Source organism: Plecotus auritus (genome assembly GCF_963455305.1).
Source record: "Plecotus auritus genome assembly, chromosome: X".
NCBI classification, from domain to species: Eukaryota; Metazoa; Chordata; class Mammalia; order Chiroptera; family Vespertilionidae; genus Plecotus; species Plecotus auritus.
The window spans coordinates 38,510,908-38,531,549 of NC_137784.1; the positions used below are offsets into that span (position 1 = coordinate 38,510,908).

The following is a 20,642-nucleotide window of genomic DNA, read 5'->3' on the forward strand; positions in this document are numbered from 1 at the left end:
AAAGTATAAGTGGAACTCCAATTTGATACAGTGTTCCCACTTCTAGGATTATATCCTACGAAATCAGAAACACAAATCAGAATGAATATATGCACCCCTAGCTTCATAGCAGCACAATTTACAGTAGCTAAGATTTGTAACAGCTCAAGTGCCCATCAGTAGATGAATGGATAAAAAAGCTGTTGTACATCTACACAATGGAATAACTCTTACTATTTGCAACAGCCTGGATGGACCTGGAGAGTATTATGCTAAGGGAAATAAGCCCATCAGAGAAAGATAATATCACATGATCTCACTCATATGTAGAATCTAATAAACAAAATAAACTGATTAATAAATTAGAACCAGAGACATAGAAACATGGAACAGACTGACAAATTTTAGAGGGAAGGCATGGGAAGGGAGCGTTTAATAGGAGAACTTATATGCATATATGGATAATCCATGACAGACAATAGAGTGGTGAGAGCCTGCCAGGGGCAGGCAAGGGGTAGAGGCAGTCAATGAGAAAACAAGCAAACAAAGGGACATCTGCAATACTTTCAACAATAAAAATAAAAAAACAACATACTGTGAAAAGTAACAAAAAATAGAAAATATTTTGAGATAAATGAAAACTGAAACATAACTTGTCAAAATTTATGAAATTAAAGCAGTACTTAGAAGGAAACACACATCTGTAAATGTCCAAATTAAAAATGCACTTTTGATGGCAATACAGTCTGGTACAGCTACTATGGAAATTAGTATGAAGGCTCTTCAAAATTTTTAAATGGAACCACCTTATTATTCAGGAATCCCACTTCTGGGTATATATCTGAAGAAACCCAACATACTAATTCAAAATAAAATTTTCACCACAAGTTCATTGCAGCATTATTTATAATAGCCAAGTTATGAAAGCACCTAAGTGCCCATCAACAAATAAGTTGTTAAAAAACAACAGAAAACTGTGGTATAGGAGGGCTGGGCTAGGCAGGAAACTTTAGAGGAGAGGACCCTGACGCGTGGGGAGAGGGGAGAGAAAGGGGTCCAGAGGGCCAAGAGAGTCCTGAGGGGCGATCTCAACCTGGATGAGGAACAAAGTGGCATGCCAGGAGCGCAAGCCTCCCCAGGCCCCCATGTGGCCAGGAGTTTGGGCAGCCCCCTTCTCAAAAAGCCCTGGGTGTTCCCCTGCATGTCTCATCTCACAACGGGGTGAATGGCTGCTGGCCCTGAGAAGGTGGACAGCCTGTTGTGGCCTGGAGATGAGTGGCTGCATTTGCCCAGTGGTTGCAAGCAAGATGCAGTAGCATATGACCCTGGAAAGCAAAACCTGATGCTGCTTCCCGGCAACCCATGTGCTCTTTTCTCTGGTACGTTGCCCCATGCAGATACATCACAGGATGAATGAAATGAACCTGAGACCAGTGAGGATGGAGTGGTTGACGTCATCCTCTGTGAGCAATGCCTTGCCAGTTTCAGGGAGTCACCTGGGTTTTGCCGCCTCACCCACTCACAATGCCATCCCTGCCCCAGGCCAGCAAGTGGCAGTTACAAACCTGGGTCCCTCCCTGAGCTCTCTGCCATCTGCATTGTTTCTGATGCTCCCAATGTGTATGGTGTTAGAGGGGTGATGTGTGGGTTACCCAAAAGAAACTACACCCTACCTCCACCACCTATTCCCACCTGGAGAGCAGTTACTTCTGAACCATTCTACCTGACATTTTCTTATTTAGCTGACAGACCACCTCCTCAGTACATCCACCTCAACTCTATAAATGTTGATGTTAATACAGCATTATCTATCACCAATAACACTTCAGCACTAGATCCCTATCAGTCCAATGGAAATGTTGGATTAGAACAAGGAATTGTTTCAATATACTCTCGCTCTGTGAACATACACAGTGCCCAAACTCTTTATCCCAGTGATGGCCATGAGGTAGCCTTGGACACAAAAATCACTATGGATAACATCTCTAGGGTTTATCAGCCCCATCTCTATAGATGGGATGGCAGAGGAGCTTACAATGAATGGTGTTGCATGTGGGCATTCTCAGATCCCAAATGGCTCCAGAAGTCATGAACCTCTGTCTGTGGATTATATGAGCAACAACCTTGCTGCAGATAGTGTAGGGCATGGTGGTATGATAACCATTCATGGGAATGGCCTGGAACTTCTTGTGGTCATGGAGACAGAACACATTGCAAGTCGGGTCAAGTGGATGTCTGTGCTCTCAGTGACTCCATTCACACCATGGCCAGGAGTACCAATTCTGTAAGCATGGCTGTCTCTACCTCACACAACATTACCTCCTTAGAATCTGTTTCCCAACATGCAGTTGACCTACGCTTAGAACCTGTGGATGTTTCCTCCATCACTCAGGAGGGTTGCTATGGGAACAAGCCATGTAGATGTATTATAGGCACCTTTCACTGACACCAGAGAGGTGTTGTCCAACAGCCCCCTGAGTCAGTGGGAGAGGACTATCCCCAACCTCGATTCTTGTCTTCTCATGTAAATGAAGTATACGAGAGACCTTGACTGCATTGTAAAAATCCAATTTATTTTTATTATATTTTTAATCCTCACCCGAGGATATTTTTCCATTGATTTTTAGAGAGAATGGGAGAGTGAAAGACAGAGAGAAACATCGATGTGAAAGAAACACATTGATTGGTAGCCTCCTGCACGTGCCCAGACCAAACCCCAGGCAGGGGAGGAGTCTTCAACTGAGGTATGTGGCCTTGACCAGAATCGAACCTGGGGCCCTTTGGTCCGCAGGCTAACACTCTATCCACTGAGCAACACTGGCTAGGCAAAAAAAGCCAATTTATTAAAGCAATTAAAGCTTGCACTTTTATTGAAAAAGAAAAGCAAGCAAACCTATACATCTGGCTTACGAAGCACAGATGGGCTCTCAGCTAATCTGAAGAGCAGGTTGGGTGAGGGTTAGAGGCATTATATACACTCCTGCCTATAGATTTCAAAATTCCTTTGCTGAATATTTTGGTACAGATTAACTTTCAAGGTACCTTTTTTTACTTTGTTATGGCCTTCCCAGAATTCATGAGAAGCATCTGGCAACTTTGTCTTGCCAAGCCTTGACACTGCTGGCTTCTATGCTTAGGGAGTAAAACTGCCCTTTTTTTTCCTTTCCCATTTTCCCCTCCCTTCCTTCATTCTCTCATTAGGAAGGTTTTTAAACCATTTGCTCTGCGTTCTTGGCTGGGGAAGATAAAGGCTTGTTAGTTACAAGCTGGCTGCAAATTGCCCACACTGTTTGGCCTTGTTTTAACTTTCCTGTCTCAGTTTCCCTATTCCTCCTGCCCTGGAATACTGTAGCAGATGTATCTTCAGTCTTTCTTTTGTACCACCTTCACTGCAAATGGAAGACTCCAATTAAAACAAGGAAAATATGGCAACCATGTTTAAAATTTGGAGCACATTCTGCAACTGAGTCTATCCCTCAGATTGCCCTGATCACGGGCCAATGACTTCTGTTCCTAACACTCCAGTAGAAAGCAGAGTGAGGCTTTCTCCCCCAAAGCACCTTATTCTCAACCAGTCAATTGTGGAAGCAAAAGTTTTTCATGAGCTGGAGAAACCATTCCTGTGTGGACTTGCTTTGGGCCTCTCATTGGCCAGCAAAGTAACTCCAAGAAAGTAGCAGAATGGATAGACAAGATAGTTAAACATATTCGGAAGATACACCACAATGGTGTCCTAGAATTCTGCATCGTTACAACTGACAAAAATGAATGTAATTGGATAATGTTTGTGTGCAAAGCCAAGAACTAGGAAGAGCAAAATTTGGTGGCTTATACCCATGATGAAATAATTTATTTCTGCACCTCACAAGGTATTCCTCCTGAAAGGGAACTGCTTTTTTATTACAACCAGGATTATGTTCAGCAGATTGGTTCCTGAACACCAAGATGTAACTGTGGCAAAGAGTGCAATTCTTATACAGAATTCAAAGCTCACCTGACCAGCTACATCCATAACCATCTTCTTCACCAGGGCCACAGGCCCACCCACAGCAAAGAAAGAAAATGGAAATGCTCAATGTACCCTGGAGTTTTTATCTCTCCTTACAAACTTCATGTTCACTTCTAGGTCACATAGGTATGAAGCCCCACAAATGTGATTTTTGTAGCAAGGTTTTTAGTGATCCCAGAATCTGGAGGACCCACCTCAAGACACAGATAAATGGATAAATAGATGTGGTATAATCATACATTAGAATATTATTGAGTTATAAAAATAAAATACTGACATATTGTGCCATGGATGAACATTGAAAATGTTAAGATAATTGAAAGGAGTCACAGTGTGGTGATGGTCAGAGGGAAGGGGGAGCTGGGAGCTGGGTGGAATGTGGCAAAAGGGAGTAAAATGGGGACATTTATAATAGCATCAAAAATAAAGTGAAAAAAAGATCACATACTATATTATTTCATTTATGTGATATGTACAGAATAGGCAAATCCACGGAAACAAAACTATTAGTGCTTCTGATGGATTGGGGGAGGAAGAAAGGGTTAGAGGGGTTGTTTGGTACATGATATGGCATTTCTACTTGGGATGAAAAAATGCATACTAAAATTATATAGTGGAGAGACAACTATGCAAATATGTTAAAACTTTTAAATTATACAGTTACTAGAGGCCCAGTGCATGACATTCATGCACTTGCCGGGGGGAGAGGGAGAGTCCCTCAGCCCGGCCTGCACCCTCTCGCAGTCCAGGACCCCACAGGGGATGTCTGCCTACTGGCTTAGGCTCATTCCCCATGGGGAACGGGCCTAAGCCGACAGAAATCCCTCTCCCAGTCTGGGACCCCTCGCTCCTTACTGCCCAGCTGCTCACTGCTCCTTACCACTTATCTTGCTGCTCCTTAGTGCTGCCTTGGGCAGGAGAGGCTCCTGCCACTGCCACTGCGCTCGCCAGCCGTGAGCCCTATCTTTCTGTGTAGTTGTCTATGGGCCAACTGCTCTCTTCCTTCTCACTTAGGGCAAGCAGCATGTGAGGGCAGAGTGCACTGTAATGGAACTCAGAGGGCTGCCTGGAGCTGAGGGGAGTGGCAGGGCCCAGGGGGTGAGAGGTGGACACAGAGGAGGCTATCTCACCCAATTGTGGGGCAGGCTGGCCAGCCTTCATCTGCCTGACCCCACCCAGGGAGGGACTGAGCAGGGTGTCTGCCTCTCCATTCTCCATCCTTCCATCTGTGACACCTGTCACCTTTGCCAGGTCTCCCCTTGAATTCAGTGAGTTCAGCTCAATCCCTGAATGTAAAAGGGCACCAGGTGGGGGGTAGAGCCTCCACTCCAGTGCCCCCTGATTCCCAGCAACAGGACCTGGTTGACAGGACCTGGTCTCAGGACGGTGGCCACAGCTGCAGAACATAGTTCTGTTTCAAGAGAAGTTGGGAATGCAGACTTTCCTATGAGCCCCTATTCCAAAAGGTGGCAGTTTATTCACATTGTGGCAAAGACGCCTTCAAGAATAACATAAGTGGGTAAAGTCAGGGGCAAACCGGGCCATTTCCTCACCCAATCTCTCTGAGGCGCGTGGGCAGAACCAAGTCTCAGCTCTTCTCAGGACACTTCTGGGGTTTTTTTTAAGCCTAAAGGACAGTAGTCTGTCTCCATTCTTATTCTTTGGGATTTTTTCATCATCGGATAAAAGGATACGTACATTGTGGCAATCGTCTCGAGATACAATATTCCAGTTGCACCCATGTGATGACAGCACCCCTCAGAGGGAGGGAGCCGACAGACGGGGAGCAGGGAATTCTGAAAACCAAAGCGATGACAGAGATGCTAAGCCTTTCCTTCACGTGTCTGACACCCCTCTTCAGGCGGCCTCCGGGCTGTGTGTCTGCTGGACCTTTACCACTTGATGTCCTGGCAGGCTGCCCTGGGCCCTGCTAGGCGGTGTGCAAGGCCGCCTGGGCCCGGGTGTAGTCGCCCCCCAGACCAGCCACTCCTGGTATAGTTCCTGCACATGGGCCCTGTCTGCACGTCCGTCCTCTCCTGGGCCTGGCCCCTGCCGCTTAGACATCCCCGGCGCAGGCAAGGACCTCCACGAAGTAGCAGGGGAACTTGCCCCTCTACAGCTTTGGGACCACTTCTGATGTTCCGACAGCCATAAGCAGTCTCAAAGGGTAGCAGAACCTCTCCGTCCCTTTCAAGGGTGACCTCCTGGAAGTTTTTGTTCCTCAGGGTGCAGTAGGTGAGCACCCCCCACGTTCTCATTGAAAAGTTCCTTGGCCATGTGCCTGAAGATGTGCGCCAGGTACCCATCGGAGCTGGCACCCTCATGGAGCCTCACCTCCTTCTCCTTCATGTCTCCAAACAGAGTGTCCATGGCGGTGTTATTCAAGGCAAGGTCACTTTGCTCCATTATCTGGACAATTTCACCTGAGGTTAACATGCAGTCAGCACTCCGGGATCTATGTAAAGCTGTGGGAACATCTTAAAGGGTCGCCAGTTTCTTGTCATAACACGGGGCCAGAATGACTTGGAAAATCTTGTCTGGGGACAGGTTCTGCTGTCTGGTGAAGTAATCCTTCACCAGAGAGCCCATAATCTGCTGGGGAGACTTGGCCATGCAGAGCTGGGGGTGATGGGGTGACCCAGCACACGCACTGCATATCAGACCCAGCCAGGGCAGGCAGAGGTCAGCATGGGTAGCTGGGGCTCTTCCTCACGGTGCTGGCAGTACCAACACACAAATTCCTTCTGACTCTCCAGGATGCTGAAGTCTGCAGCTACTTCATGTCAAAGACAGTGCACCCCAAGGCTTTTGAGAAAGCTGCAGCATCTTCTGGATGCATCAGTGACACTGAGGCTGAATTTAGCAGCAAAATAAAGCAGAGACTAAGGACACATGGACACTGCCAGCACCTTGTGCTGTGTGGCATCACATTTATTATTAAGGTTCAGAAGACAGAAGAAGTCCTTGGTGTTCTGTTGAGAAACTTGGACTCCTTCCTCTGCGGTCACACAACTGTCACACGCCAGGCAGTCACTCAGAAATATCTTGGCATTGGCCAACTTATGGAATTCTCCCTTTTCTCCATTCTCCTGAGCCAGACTCCGGACATTGACTGTGGCATTCTCTTGGTCATTGGTTTTTGCTTTTTTACTACATTCCTTCCGTGTGCAGTGATCACACTTCATCTGGAGCAGGGCGGGTGGAGGCCGGCTTGAGGGACCTGGAGGAAGCACAGGGAGAGCAGTGAGTTACCGCTGGTTGCCCTTGGTGCTGCTGGTGGTATCCTTTCTTCCTTGTGGAGCATCTAGGGAAGGGAAGCAGTCACAGCGCCCAAGGCTGAGTTCCAAGAGGCCAGCAGCACTGTCTGGATCATGCTGGAGGTGCTGGTCTGTTGGTGCCTGTCCTATACTCTAGAGATTGAACCTATAGGACTACTAAGGAAGCCAGTCCCCAGTTCTGCCCTGCCTCTGCCACCGATTGATTGGAGTCTGAGGGCCAGGAGGAGGAACCAAGAGGCCTGCCTCCCAGCTGCTCGCCAATCCCCGCACCACTCACTCCAGTTCCCTATTAACCATCCACTGATCAAAATTTTGCATGTGTTAAATACATAATTTTTATTCAAGTACATAATTGCAGAAGCAAAAGTTCTGTTTAACTGAGTGAAGGGACTGGCAGGATGATAATGCTGTTCCAAATGTGATTTCCAAAGATGAAAGCCTGAGGTAAAACTGCTAAACTAGATACAATCTGGCTAATGTCCTATAGGACAATAAAACCATCACTTTTTGAATTGGTATCTTCTAGACAGAAATTAGTTACATCTTTAAAAGCCTAAACATTCTTTTCATCTTCTCACTTTATTGATCATTATATGTAACTTTCCAGGGCTGAAAAATGTGAAAATATATGGAACTTATTTATTTATTTATTTATTTTTAAATTTTATTTTATTGTTTAAAGTATTACACATAGTAGTACATATATCTCCTTTCCCCCCCCCCCCATTGACCTTCCTCCAGCCTCCCCTACCCCCTATCCCATGGACTCATCCCACCCCCCCAGTGTCTTGTGTCCATTGGTTGTGCTTATATGCATGCATACAAGTCCTTCGGTTGATCTCTTTTCCCCCCTCCCCAACACTCCCCAACCTTCCTGCTGTAATTTGACAGTCTCTTCAATGCTTTACTGCCTCTGTATCTATCGTTTTATTCATCAGGTTATAATGTTCATTATATTCCATAAATGAGTGAGGCCATGTGGTATTTTTCTTTCATTGCCTGGCTTATTTCACTTAACATAATGCTCTCCAGGTCCATCCATGCTGCTGCAAATGGTAAGAACTCCTTCTTTTTTATAGCAGCATAGTATTCCATTGTGTAGATGTACCACAGTTTTTTAATCCACTCATCTGCTGACGGGCACTTAGGCTGTTTCCAAATCTCAGCTATGGAGAATTGTGCTGCTATGAACATAGGGTTGCATATATCCTTTCTGATTGGTGTTTCTAGTTTCTTGGGATATATTCCTAGAAGTGGTATCACTGGGTCAAATGGGAGTTCCATTTTTAATTTTTTGAGGAAACTCCATACTGTTCTCCACAGTGGCTGCACCAGTCTGCACTCCCACCAGCAGTGCACAAGGGTTCCTTTTTCTCTGCATCCTCGCCAGCACTTGTCCTTTGTTGATGATTGCCATTCTGACAGGTGTGAGATGGTACCTCATTGTCGTTTTGATTTGCATCTCTCAGATAATTAATGACTTTGAGCATTTTTTCAGATGTCCCTTGGCCTTCCTTCTGTCTTCTTTCAAAAAGTTTCTATTTAGGTCCATTGCCCATATTTTTATTGGATCATTTATCTTCCTTTTATTAAGTTGTATGAGTTACCTGTAAATGTTGGAGATTAAACCTTTATCACTGATAACATTTGCAAATATGTTCCCCCACTCAGTGAGTTTTCTTCTTGTTCTATTGATGGTTTATTTTGCTGTGCAAAAGCTTTTTATTTTGATGTAGTCCCATTTGTTTATTTTCTCTTTAGTTTCCATTGCCCTATGAGCGGTATCGGTGAAGAAATTGCTTCAGCGTATGTCTGAGATTTCGCTGCCTGTGGATTCCTCTAGTATTTTTATTGTTTCCTGTCTTACTTTCAAGTCCTTTATCCATTTTGAGTTTATTTTTGTGTATGGTGTAAGTTGGTGGTCTAGTTTCATTTTTTTGCTTGTATCTGTCCAGTTTTCCCAACACCATTTATTGAAGAGACTGTCTTGACGCCATTGTATGTTCATGCCTCCTTTGTCAAATATTAATTGAGCATAGTGGTTTGGGTCAATATCTGGGTGCCCTATTCTATTCCATTGGTCTATATGTCTGTTCTTGTGCCAGTACCAGGCTGTTTTGAGAACAGTGGCTTTGCAATACAGTTTTAAATCTGGTATTGAGATTCCACATAATTTATTCTTCTTTCTCAGGATTGCTGTGGCTATTCTGGGTCTTATTTTTTATTCCAGATGAATTTTTGGAGAGTGCTTTCTAGGTTTGTGAAATATGCCGTTGGCATTTTAATGGGGAGTGCATTGAATCTATAGATTGCTTTGGGTAGTATGGACATTTTAAAGATGTTGATTCTACCAATAAATGAACAAGGTATGTTCTTCCATTTGTTTATGTCTTCCTCTATCTCTTTTTTCAGTGTCCTGTAGTTTTCCACGTATAGGTCTTTTACCTCCTTAGTTAAGTTTATTCCTAGGTATCTTAATTTTTTTGGTGTGATAGTAAATGGGATTGCTTTTTTTAAAAAAATATATTTTATTGATTTTTTACAGAGAGGAAGGGAGAGGGATAGAGAGCCAGAAACTTCGATGAGAGAGAAACATCGATCAGCTGCCTCCTGCACACCCCCTACTGGGGATGTGCCCGCAACCAAGGTACATGCCCTGGACCGGAATCGAACCTGGGACCCTTGAGTCCGCAGGCCGATGCTCTATCCACTGAGCCAAACCGGTTAGGGCGGGATTGCTTTTTTAGACTCTCTTTCTGTAAGTTCACTAGTGGTGTATAGAAATGCCATAGATTTCTTGGAGTTTGTATCCTGCTACATTGCTGAATTCATTTATAAAGTCTAATAGCTTTTTCACCGAGACTTTAGGGTTTTTTATGTACAATATCATGTCATCTGCGAATAAGGACAGTTTACAGTTTTACTTCTTTTCCAATTTGGATGCCTTTCTTTCCTCTTCTTGTGTAATCACAATGGCTAATACATCCAGTACTATGTCAAGCAGGAGTGGTGAGAGTGGGCATCCCTGGCTTATTCCTGTTCTTAGGGGAAATGGGTTTAGTGTTTGCCCATTGAGTATGATGTTGGCTGTGGGTTTGTCATATATGACTTTTATTATATTCAGGTATGATCCTTCTATTCCCACTATGCTGAGAGTTTTTTTTTTTTATCAAAAATCGGTCTTCGATTTTGTGAAATGCTCTTTCTGCATCAATTGATGACTATGCGATTTTTATCTCTCATTTTGTTTATGTGATGTATTACATTTATTAATTTGGGGATATTGTACCATCCTTGCATTCCTGGAAAAAATCCTACTTGGTCATGGTGGATGATCTTTCTGATGTAGTGCTAGATCCAGTTTCCTAGAATTTTGTTGAGGATTTTGGCATCTATGTTTATGAGGGATATTGGCCTGCAATTCTCTTTCATTATGTTGTCTGTATTGTGTTTTGGTATTAGGGTGATGCTTGCTTCATAGAATGAGCTTGGAAGTGTTCCTCCCTCTTGAATCTTTTGGAATAGTCTGAGGAGGATAGGTTTTAGCTCTTCCTTGAATGTTTGGCAAAACTCCCCTCTGAAGCCATCGGGCCCCGCACTTTTGTTTCCTAGAAGCTTTTTGATTACTGCTTCAATTTCTTCCATAGTTAAAGGCTTATTGAGATTTTTTTGATTCGTCCTGATAGTGTTTTGGACGGTTGTATTTTTCTAGGAATATGTCCCTTTCCCTAGGTTGTCCAATTTGTTGGAATAGAGTTGTTCATAGTATTTTTAATAATCCTTTGTTTTTCTGTGTGGTCTGTTGTTATTTCTCCTCTTTCATTTCTGATTTTATTTATTCAGTTCTCTCTTTGCTTCTTGGTGAGCCTGGTTAAGGGTTCATCAATCTTGTTTATCCTCTCAAAGAACCAGCTCTTGGTTTTGTTGATCGTTTGTATTGTTTTTGGTCTCTGTTGTTTATCTCAGCTCTGATCTTTATTATTTCCTTCCTTCTGCTTACACTGGGCTTTACTTGTTGCGCTATTTCTAACTCTTTGAGTTGTAGGGTTAGGTAATTTATTACCATTGTTTCCTGATTTTTGCAGTATGCTTGTAGAGCTATGAACTTCCCTCTCAAGACTGCTTTCGCTGTGTCCCATAGATTTTGGATTGTTGTGTTTTCATTGTCATTTGTTGCCATGCTGTTTTTTATTTCTTCTTTGATCTCTCTGATAACCCAGGCATTGTTTAATAGCATGCTATTTAGTCTCCAGGTGTTTGATTTTTTTGTTTTTTTTTATTGTAGTTGCTTTCCAGTTTTATGCCATTGTGATCTGAGAAGATGCTTGATATGATTTCTATCTTCTTGAATTTGAAGAGACTTTGTCTTTGACCCAATATATGGTCTATCTTTGAAAATGACCCATGTGCATTTGAGAAGAATGTATATTCTGTGGCTTTGGGGTGAAATGTTCTGAAGATGTCAATTAATTCCATCTGATCTAGTGAGTCATTTAGGATTGATGTTTCTTTGCTGATTTTTTGTTTAGAGGATTTGTCCAATGGTGACAGTTGGGTATTAACATCCCCTACTATGATTGTATTTCTGTCAATCTCTCCCTTGATATCCTCCAGAAGTTTTTTATGTATTTGGGTGCTCCTGTATTGGGTGCGTATATGTTTACCAGAGTTATTTCTTCTTGTTGGATTATTCCCTTTAGTATTATGAAGTGGCCCTCCTTATCTCTTTTTATGTCCTTCACTGAGATCTAATTTGTCAGATATAAGTATTGCTATCCCAGCATTTTTTTTTCATTTAAATTTGCCTGAAAGAACTTTTTCCATCCCTTTACCATCAGTCTGTGTGGGTCTTTTTTTCTGACCTTGGTTTCCTGTAGACAGCAGATATATCGGTCATGTTCTCTTTTTCACTCAGTTACTCTATGTATTTTGATTGGGGAATTTAATCCATTTACATTTAAAGTTATTATTGATAGGTATTTGTTTGTTGCCATTTTTATTCTTTACCCCTGTGTTCCTTCTTCGGTTGCTATTTCTTCTTTTTACAGCAGACCCTTTAGCATTTTTTGCATTGCTGGTTTGGTGGTAATAAACTCCCTTAGTCCTTTTTTGTCTGTGAAGCTCATGATTTCACCCTCAATTTTGATTGATAGCCTTGCTGGGTATAGTATTCTTGTATTCAGACTCTTCCTTTGCATGACTTTGTATATTTTATTCTATTCCCTTCTCTCCTGATGAGTTTCTGTTGAGAAATCAGTTGCTAGTGTGATGGGGGTTCCTTTGTAGGCAACTTTCTGTCTCTCTCTGGATGCCTTTAAGATTCTTAATTTGTCGGTGATGTTTGCCAATTTAATTATAATGTGCCCTGGCATTGGTCTTTTGGGGTTCATTTCGTTTGGGACTCTTTGAGCTTCTTGGATTTGTGTGAGTTTTTTCTTCCCTATATCAGGGAAGTTTTCTGTCATTATTTCTTCAAACATGTTTTCTATTCTTGCTCAGTTTCCTGTCCTTCTGGCATCCCTATTATGTGGATGTTGTTTCATTTCTTGTTGTCCCAAAGTTCCCTTAGGCTCTCCTCCTGCTTTTTAATTTTTTTTTCTAGAAGCTGCTCTGCTTGGGTATTTTTTCCTACCTTGTCTTCTAGGTCACAGTTGCGGTCCCCTGCTTCTTCTAATCTACTCTTGATGCTTTCTATTGAGTTCTTTATAGCAGTGTTGTCATTTTTCATTTCTTCTTGGTTCTTCATCATTTCCTCTTAGTTCTTACACATATTGTTGAATTTTTCTTCCATTCTTTTTTTCTCCCTTATGAACATTTCTCTGGATTCTTTCTCTGACAGGTTGCTTGCCTCCATTTAGTTTACTTCCTTTTCTGGTAATGCCTGCTTTTCTTTCATATGCGGTCTGTTTCTTTGTCTCCCCATGATCTCTCTTCTATAGGTGTCTGGTTATTAGTTCTCTCTCTCCTGCATTGATTTAATGGCACAAAATACAACACAACAAGGCACAATGCACAAGGCACTGGACACAAATGTATTCATGATACTAATAACCCCAAATAAAGGTGACCATCACAGAAAATGGAATTAGGGGATAAGAAAGAAAGAAGAAGAGAAAAAAAAGAGAGAAAAAAGGAGTGCAAAAATGAAATTGGAAAAAGAAAAAAAATAAGAGAGAAAAGAAAGAATAAAAAAGAAAAGGTGAGAAAACTATTCATATGGGGAGAAAACTCCAATAGAACAGCCACTATTCCCAACAAATGCCAGCAACAAATACATAGAGATGAATACAAACTACAAACAACAACTAATATCAAGCTATGCAAGGGAAAACAGAAGCAAAAACAAACAAACAAACAAACAAAAAAACAAAAACCAAAAAAAGGAAAAGTGAAACAATCTCACAAAAAAGCATAAAAAGACCAATATAATCAACAAGCAAGCAAACAACAACAAAAGGACAGAGAGGATAAAAAATTGTATAGTGAAGAAAGAAAAGAGAGGTGTGTATGGACTTAAAGCAGGGGATTGGAAATTAGATATATAAGTAGGGTGAAATTTTAATAGGGGGTGAAAAGAAGTAATAGCGAAAATCTAATGCAATAATAGGTTAATAGAAACAGGACAACAAAAGGGGAAACATGAAGAAGAGAGTGTTGGCATAAAGGTAAAGTTGAGATAGAGTAAAATGATGCTAAAGGAAAGATGAAAATAGAATGTAGAACACTGATTCCAAAATAAAATAAAGAGAAAATAAAATGACACTTTAAAAAAGGGGTAAAATAGTAGTAGTATTAATACTGATTAAAAATAAAAAAATGTAATAATTAAAAAGGTAAAATCAAGTGAGGAAAAAAGAAAAAGATTAGTTTCTTAAGTAAAAGATGAAAAGAAATAAAAATAGACATGTGCAATGGTGAAGGTCATTCACTTCCTCTATTGTTCTGTTTGGCATGCCTGTTTCCTAGTCAAGACAGTATTGAAGATCCCTCCATTCCACTGCTCCTCAGTGTTGTAGGCCACAGTCCTGATTTTCAAGCAGGCAGTATTTCTTTGTTTCTTAAACTCCTTTATTTGTGTTTCCACAAGAGTCAATTTGTGATTCAACCCCTGTGTAGCAGTGTTTCTGGATTGATCTCCGGGTCTATAGGTCCTCTATAGCTAGTGTTTAGATTTTGTTTTCCCTGTGGCACTTAATACCAGTTTGGAGGAATGGGCTGCCCCAGAGCTGGTTCTCTGATCGTTATTTTCTGTTCTGATCCCCAGATTCCACAAAAACAACTTTGCCCTGCAGTCTCTTAGAGTTTCCCCAATTGGGTGATCCTATGTATTGGGCTTAGTAATCAAAAGCAAGGATTTAAAGAGGAAAGAGAGAGAGAGAAAGAGAGAGAGAGAGAGAGAGAGAGAGAGAAGAGCCAGAGTGTGCTTACTCCAGCGCTGCGTTGCAAGTCTGTGCAGTCTTTTTTCCCCTTGGGTCTAAGCAGTAAGCACACTCTTAAAATTTTTAGGCTGCCCTTTTGCACCCAGTTCAGCTATGGGTTGCTATTTAGAGTTCCATTCTGTTAGCAGCCCTGTGGATCCCCTTCCACATTCGAGGATCAAGCCAGCCCCAATGGCTGGGGAATTTTCTGGGTGCAGACTTCCCTGAATCCTCCAGCTCCCACAGTGTGCATTTCTCTCTCCTGCCCAGTCCACAGACCTCACCTTATCCCAGGAAAAATCTGACCTGTCTGTGAGAGGGTGCAGAACTCCTCGGAATCTGCATGCTCTCTCCCCTTGGGGACCTGTGTTCTCAAGTTCGCAGCTGTTCGCTGGGTGCCTTTGTTGTAAATTCCCAAGATTTTCAGGCTTCCGAACAACATACACTCTCCCCTTCAAGATGGACCGGTCTCCTTGTCAGAGCCTGTCACTTTGGGAGAGATCCCAGTAGCAGTAGAGGCTGCCAAGTCAGGGGAACCCCGTCAGGCAATCCCCCACAGTCCCCTGGAGTATAGCTGTCCCTCAACTAACAAACAAACACTCCCTGTGTAACCACAAACTCTCCCTTCATTCTCTCACTTACGCACTATTTTGCAGTCTGCTTTCCTGTTGGCATCCATCTTCCTAAATGTGTATTTTAAATGCCTGGATTATGGTAGGTCTCAGTAAATGCCAGCTTGCAGGAACTGTTCCTGGCAGTGGTCTATATGGAACTTATTTAATTATAAATAGTGTGTCAGAGTTATGTGTTTTATAGAAAAGGAAATGATCATTCTGTGGGCCTTTAATGCCCCAATTATACTGAAAGGACTTGCTGTCAATGTTTTATTCCAGGCCTGTGCTGGGCCGCAGCCTGTGCTCACCTACTGGGTCCGACGATGGTCCAGGGAGGCTGCGGGCTTGGCTTAGTGCTGCTGCCCTCACCTCCAAGGGCCCGCGATGGTCCCGGGAGGCTGCGGAAGTGGCTTGGGGCCGCCACCCTCACATCCCAGGGCCGGCAATAGCCCTGGGAGGCTATGGGCGGCTGTGAGTGGGGCTGCCCTTGCCTCCTGGGGCAGTGATGATCCTGGGAGGCTGCTTGTGCTCAACCCCAGGACCCAGGCAGCTTTGCGCCACCCTGACCCTGGCCACTCAGCGTCTGCATATACAAATTAACCCACCATCTTTGTTAGGTTAATTTTCATACTCACTCCTGATTGGTTGGTGGCTGTCATGGAGGTACAGTCAATTTGCATAGTTCTCTCTTATTAGTGTAGATAATCTTATTTCTCTTTCCTTGTATTCTATTCCTTTTTTGTTCTTTCACTTTTCTTGTTTTATTTATTTTATTTTTACTATTCTTTTCTTTTTATTTTCTATTCTATATTTTATTTATCATCATTATTATTTTTAAATTATTATTATTTCATTTATTTTTTCTTTCTTTTCCATTTTTATCCTAATTTTATTTCTTTTCTTTTGCTTAAAGATTTCATATTATCTTTTTGGATTATTTTTTCCTCCTCTAATTATTTCAGTCTTATGTCCTTTCATATTCTTTTCTTTTTTTCAGTCTTTGTTGTTTTTTTTTTGTTTTGTTTTGTTTTTTTTTTTTTTTTTTTTTGGTCATGGCATATGATCTTTCTAATGTAATGCTGGATCTGATTTGCTAGAATAGTGTCAAGGATTTCAGCATTTATGTTCATCAGGGATATTGGCCTGTAATTCTCTTTCTTTGTTGTGTCTTTATCTGTTTTTTTTTTGGTTTTTTTTTTTTTTTTTTTTTGTTACGGCAATCCTTGATATTGTTCGTTCCTCTTGAGTTTTTTTTATTTATTATTATTATTATTATTATTAATTGTTTAAAGTATTATAAATAGTAGTACATATGTCTCCTTTTTTTTCCCCATTGACCTCCCCCCGCCTCCCTCTTGAGTTTTAGAATAGTCTTGTGAAGAGAGGTGTTAGTTCTTCTTTGAGTGTTTTATAAAACTCCCCTGTGAAGCCATCTGGGTTAGGGCTTTTGTTTGCTGGAAGTGTTTTAATTACAGGTTCAATTTCATCAGTCATTATGGGTCTATTAAGTTTTGTGATTTTTCCTGATTGAGTTTTGGAAGACTGTATTTTTCTAGGAATATGTCCATTTAATTAAGGTTGTCAGGTTTATTGGAATAGAGTTGTTCATAGTATGTTTTTCAATCCTTTGTATTTCTGTGGGGTCAGTTGTTACTTCACCTCTTTCATTTCTGATTTTGTTTACTTGGGTCCTCTCTCTTTGCTTCGTGGTGAGCCTGGCTAGAGTTTCATCAATCTTGTTTATCCTTTCAAAGCACCAGCTCTTGGTTTTACTGATCTTCTTTATTTTTATTTTTTTTGTCTATATGTCATTTATTTCTGCTCTGATCTTTATTATTTCCTCCCTTCTGTTCACTCTAGGCTTTTCTGTTTCTCTCTTTCTACTTCTTTAAGTTGTAGGGTTAGACAATTTATTACAATTTTTTTAGGTAGGCCTGTAGAGCTATGGATTTCTCTCTCAGGACTGCTTTCACTGTGTCCTCTAACTTTTAGATTGTTGTGTTTTCATTGTTATTTGCTTCTAGGATGCTTTTTTACTTCTTCTTTGATCTCTTTGATAAACCAATCATTGTTTAATAGCATGCTATTTAGCCTCCAAGTGTTTTATTTTTAAATTGTTTTTATTGTAGCTGATTTCTAATTTTATGCCATTGTGATCTGAGAAGATGCTTGATAGGATTTCTATCTTCTTGAATTTGAAGAGACTTTTCCTGTGTCCCAATATGTGGTCTATCTTTTAGAATATCCTGTGCGCACTGGAGAAGAATGTATATTCTGTAGCTTTGGGGTGAAATGTTCTGAAGATGTCAATTAATTCCTTTGTGATCTAGTGAGTCATTTAGGCTTTCTGTTTCTTTGCTGATTTTTTTTGTTTAGAGGATTTATACAGTGATGTCAATGGGGTATTAAAGTTCCCTACAATGATTGTGTTGCTGTCTATCACTCACTTGATATCTTCCAGAAGATTTTTAATGTATTTGGTTGCTCTTTTATTAAGTGCATACATATTTACCAGAGTTATATCCTCTTGTTGAATTGCTCCTTTTAGTATTATGATGTGGCCGTCCTTATCTGTTGTTATGGCCTCACTTTGAGGTCTATCCTATATAATAAAAGGCTAATATGCAAATAGACTGAACAGCAGAATGACCGGTCACTATGATGTGCACTGACCACCAGGGGACAGACATACAATGCAGGAGCTTCCCCCTGGTCAGTGCACTCCCACAAGGGGAGCACTGCTAATGCAGAAGCCCTGAGCCGGGCTCACGCTGACAAGCACAGCGGCAGCACTAAGGATGTCTGACTGATGGCTTAGGCCCGCTCCCCCTGAGCCAGCAGTCTGACATCCCCTGAGGGCTCCTAAACTACGAGAGGGCATAGGCTGCGCTGAGGCATCCCCCTCCCCCCCCCCCCGAGTGTACGCATTTCGTGCACTGGGCCTCTAGTTTTGTCATATATACTTATTGCTTCCTCAGCTTTTTTTTTTTTCATTTCCTTTTGCCTGAACAATTTTTTTTAAATCCCTTCACTTTCAGTCTGTGTGAGTCCTTTTTTTCTGGTGTGGATCTTAGTAGACAGCAAATATTGGGGTCATATTTTCTTATCCATTTAGCTACCCTATGTCTTTTTATTCGATTGTTTAATCCATTTACATTTGAGGTTATTATTGATAGGTACTTGGTTGTTGCCATTTTTATTTTTTATGCCTGTGTTCCTTCTTCCCTTTCTATTTCTTCTTTTTACAGTAGTCCCTTAGCATGTCTTGAATTGCTAGCTTGTTGATAATAAGCTCCCTTAGCCTTTATTTGTCTGCAAAGCTTTTGACTTCACTTTGAATTTTGAATGGTGGACTTCCTAGATAGAGTATTCTTAGATTCAGTCCCTCACTTTGCATTACTTTGTATATTTCATTCCATAGCCTTCTGGCCTGATGTGTTTCTGTTGAAAACCCATTGACAGCCTAAGGTAAATTTCTGTCTCTCTCTGGCAGACTTTAACATTCTTATTTTTTTGTTGATTTTTGCCAGTTTAATTACCATGTGTCTTGGTGTCAGTCTTTTTGGGTTCATCTTGTTTGGGACTCTGTGTGCTTCTTGGACTTGTGTGACTTTTCTTTCCAACATCAATGACGTTTTCTGTCATTATTTATTCAAACAGGTTTTTTATTCTTTACTCCATTTCCTCTCCTTCTGGCACCCCTATATGTGGATGTTGTTTCGTTTTATGTTGTCCCATAGCTCCCTTAAGTTCTTCTCCTACTTTTTACATTCTTTTTCTAGTTGCTGCTCTGCTTGTGTATGTTTTATACCTTGTCTTCTAACTCAATGATTTGGTCCTCAGCTTCTTCTAGTCTACTGTTGAAACTTTCCATTATGTTCTTTATTGTAGCTATGATATTCTTCATTTCCTCTTGCATCTTCTTCATTTCCTCTTGATTCTACTACATTTCCTCTTGATTCTTACACATGTTGTTGAATTTGTATTCAGTCCTTTTCAGCATCCTTATAACTATTGCTCTGAATTATTTATCTGGCAAATATCATGCCTCCATTTTGTTTATTTCCTTTGCTAGCGATTCCTATTTTTCTTTCATATGAGAGTTATTTCTTTGTCTCCCCATTTTTGCTGTTCCTTTGTGATTGTTTCTATGTATTAGATCAAACTGCTATGCCACCCAGATTTTTTGTTTGTATTATATAGTACATGTTTTGTGGGGCCCAGTAGTGCAATATCTCAGGTCATTTGGGCTGGGTATTATAGGTATGCCCCGTACATGGGATATTTGGGTTCTCTTGGTGTAGTTGGGTTGTGAGTGTTATTGTTTTGTTTGTGGATGGAGTCTTCTCTCAGGGTGTTTGGTTATGTGGCTCACTCTCTACCATGGTGACCAAACAGCACAAAATACAACTTGACAAGACATAACACAAAGGGAAGAATACATGAATATACTCATGACACCAATAACCCCAATAAAAGTGACCACCAGAGAAAAGAGAATTAAAAGAGAGAAAAGAGCAAAAATAATATCAAGGAAAGAAAATATTTTGAATATAGTTATCCATGATTTTATTCCTTTCATGATCTTATAATTTTTGAATTATTTATACCATTTTCTACAGCTAAAATATTCCATTATGCTTTTTTTTCATTTTTTTATTAAGGTATTATATGTGTACATATCTTACCATTGCCCCCCCCCACCCCACTCCCATACATGCCCTCACCCCCCAATGTTTTCATCTGTTGGTTACTCTTATATACATGCATATAAGTCCTTCAGTTGATCTCTTATTTCCCCCACCTCTCCCTAACCTTACCTCTGTAATTTGACAGTCTGTTTGATGCTTTACTGCCTCTGTATCTATCCTTTTGTTCATCAGTTTATAATGTTTTTCATTATCCCCAAATGAGTGAGATCATGTGGTATTATTCTTTCATTGACTGGTTTATTTCACTTAGCATAATGTTCTCTAATTCCATCCAGGTGCCTACAAATGGTAGTAATTCCTTCTTTTTTATGACAGCATAGTATTCCATTGTGTAGATGTACCATAGCTTTCTGATCCAGTCATCTGCTGACGGGCACTTAGGCTGTTTCCAAATCTTAGCTATTGTAAATTGTGCTGCTATGAACATAGGGGTACATATATCCTTTCGGATTGGTGTTTCTAGTTTCTTAGGATATATTCCCAGGAGTGGGATTACTGGGTCAAATGGGAGTTACATTTTCAATTTTTTGAGGAAACTCCATACTGTTCTCCACAGTGGCTGCACCAGTCTGCATTCCCACCAGCAGTGCACGAGGGTTCCTTTTTCTCCGCATCCTCGCCAACACTTGTCG

General features: G+C 41.2%; 2 pseudogenes across 2 annotated transcripts; one reads left to right on the top strand and one right to left on the bottom strand.

Moving 5' to 3' along the window:
- Positions 1 to 1,385: 1,385 nt before the first annotated feature.
- Positions 1,386 to 4,206, top strand: LOC308240097 (PR domain zinc finger protein 4-like; annotated as a pseudogene). Its single transcript has 2 exons — positions 1,386 to 2,402; positions 3,335 to 4,206. The product of its transcript is annotated as a PR domain zinc finger protein 4-like (transcript).
- Positions 4,207 to 5,462: 1,256 nt separating this feature from the next.
- LOC308240098 (nuclear prelamin A recognition factor-like) lies at positions 5,463 to 7,173 on the bottom strand (annotated as a pseudogene). The gene is made up of 2 exons: positions 5,969 to 7,173; positions 5,463 to 5,486 (listed from the first exon to the last, which is right to left on the bottom strand). The product of its transcript is annotated as a nuclear prelamin A recognition factor-like (transcript).
- Positions 7,174 to 20,642: the final 13,469 nt, after the last annotated feature.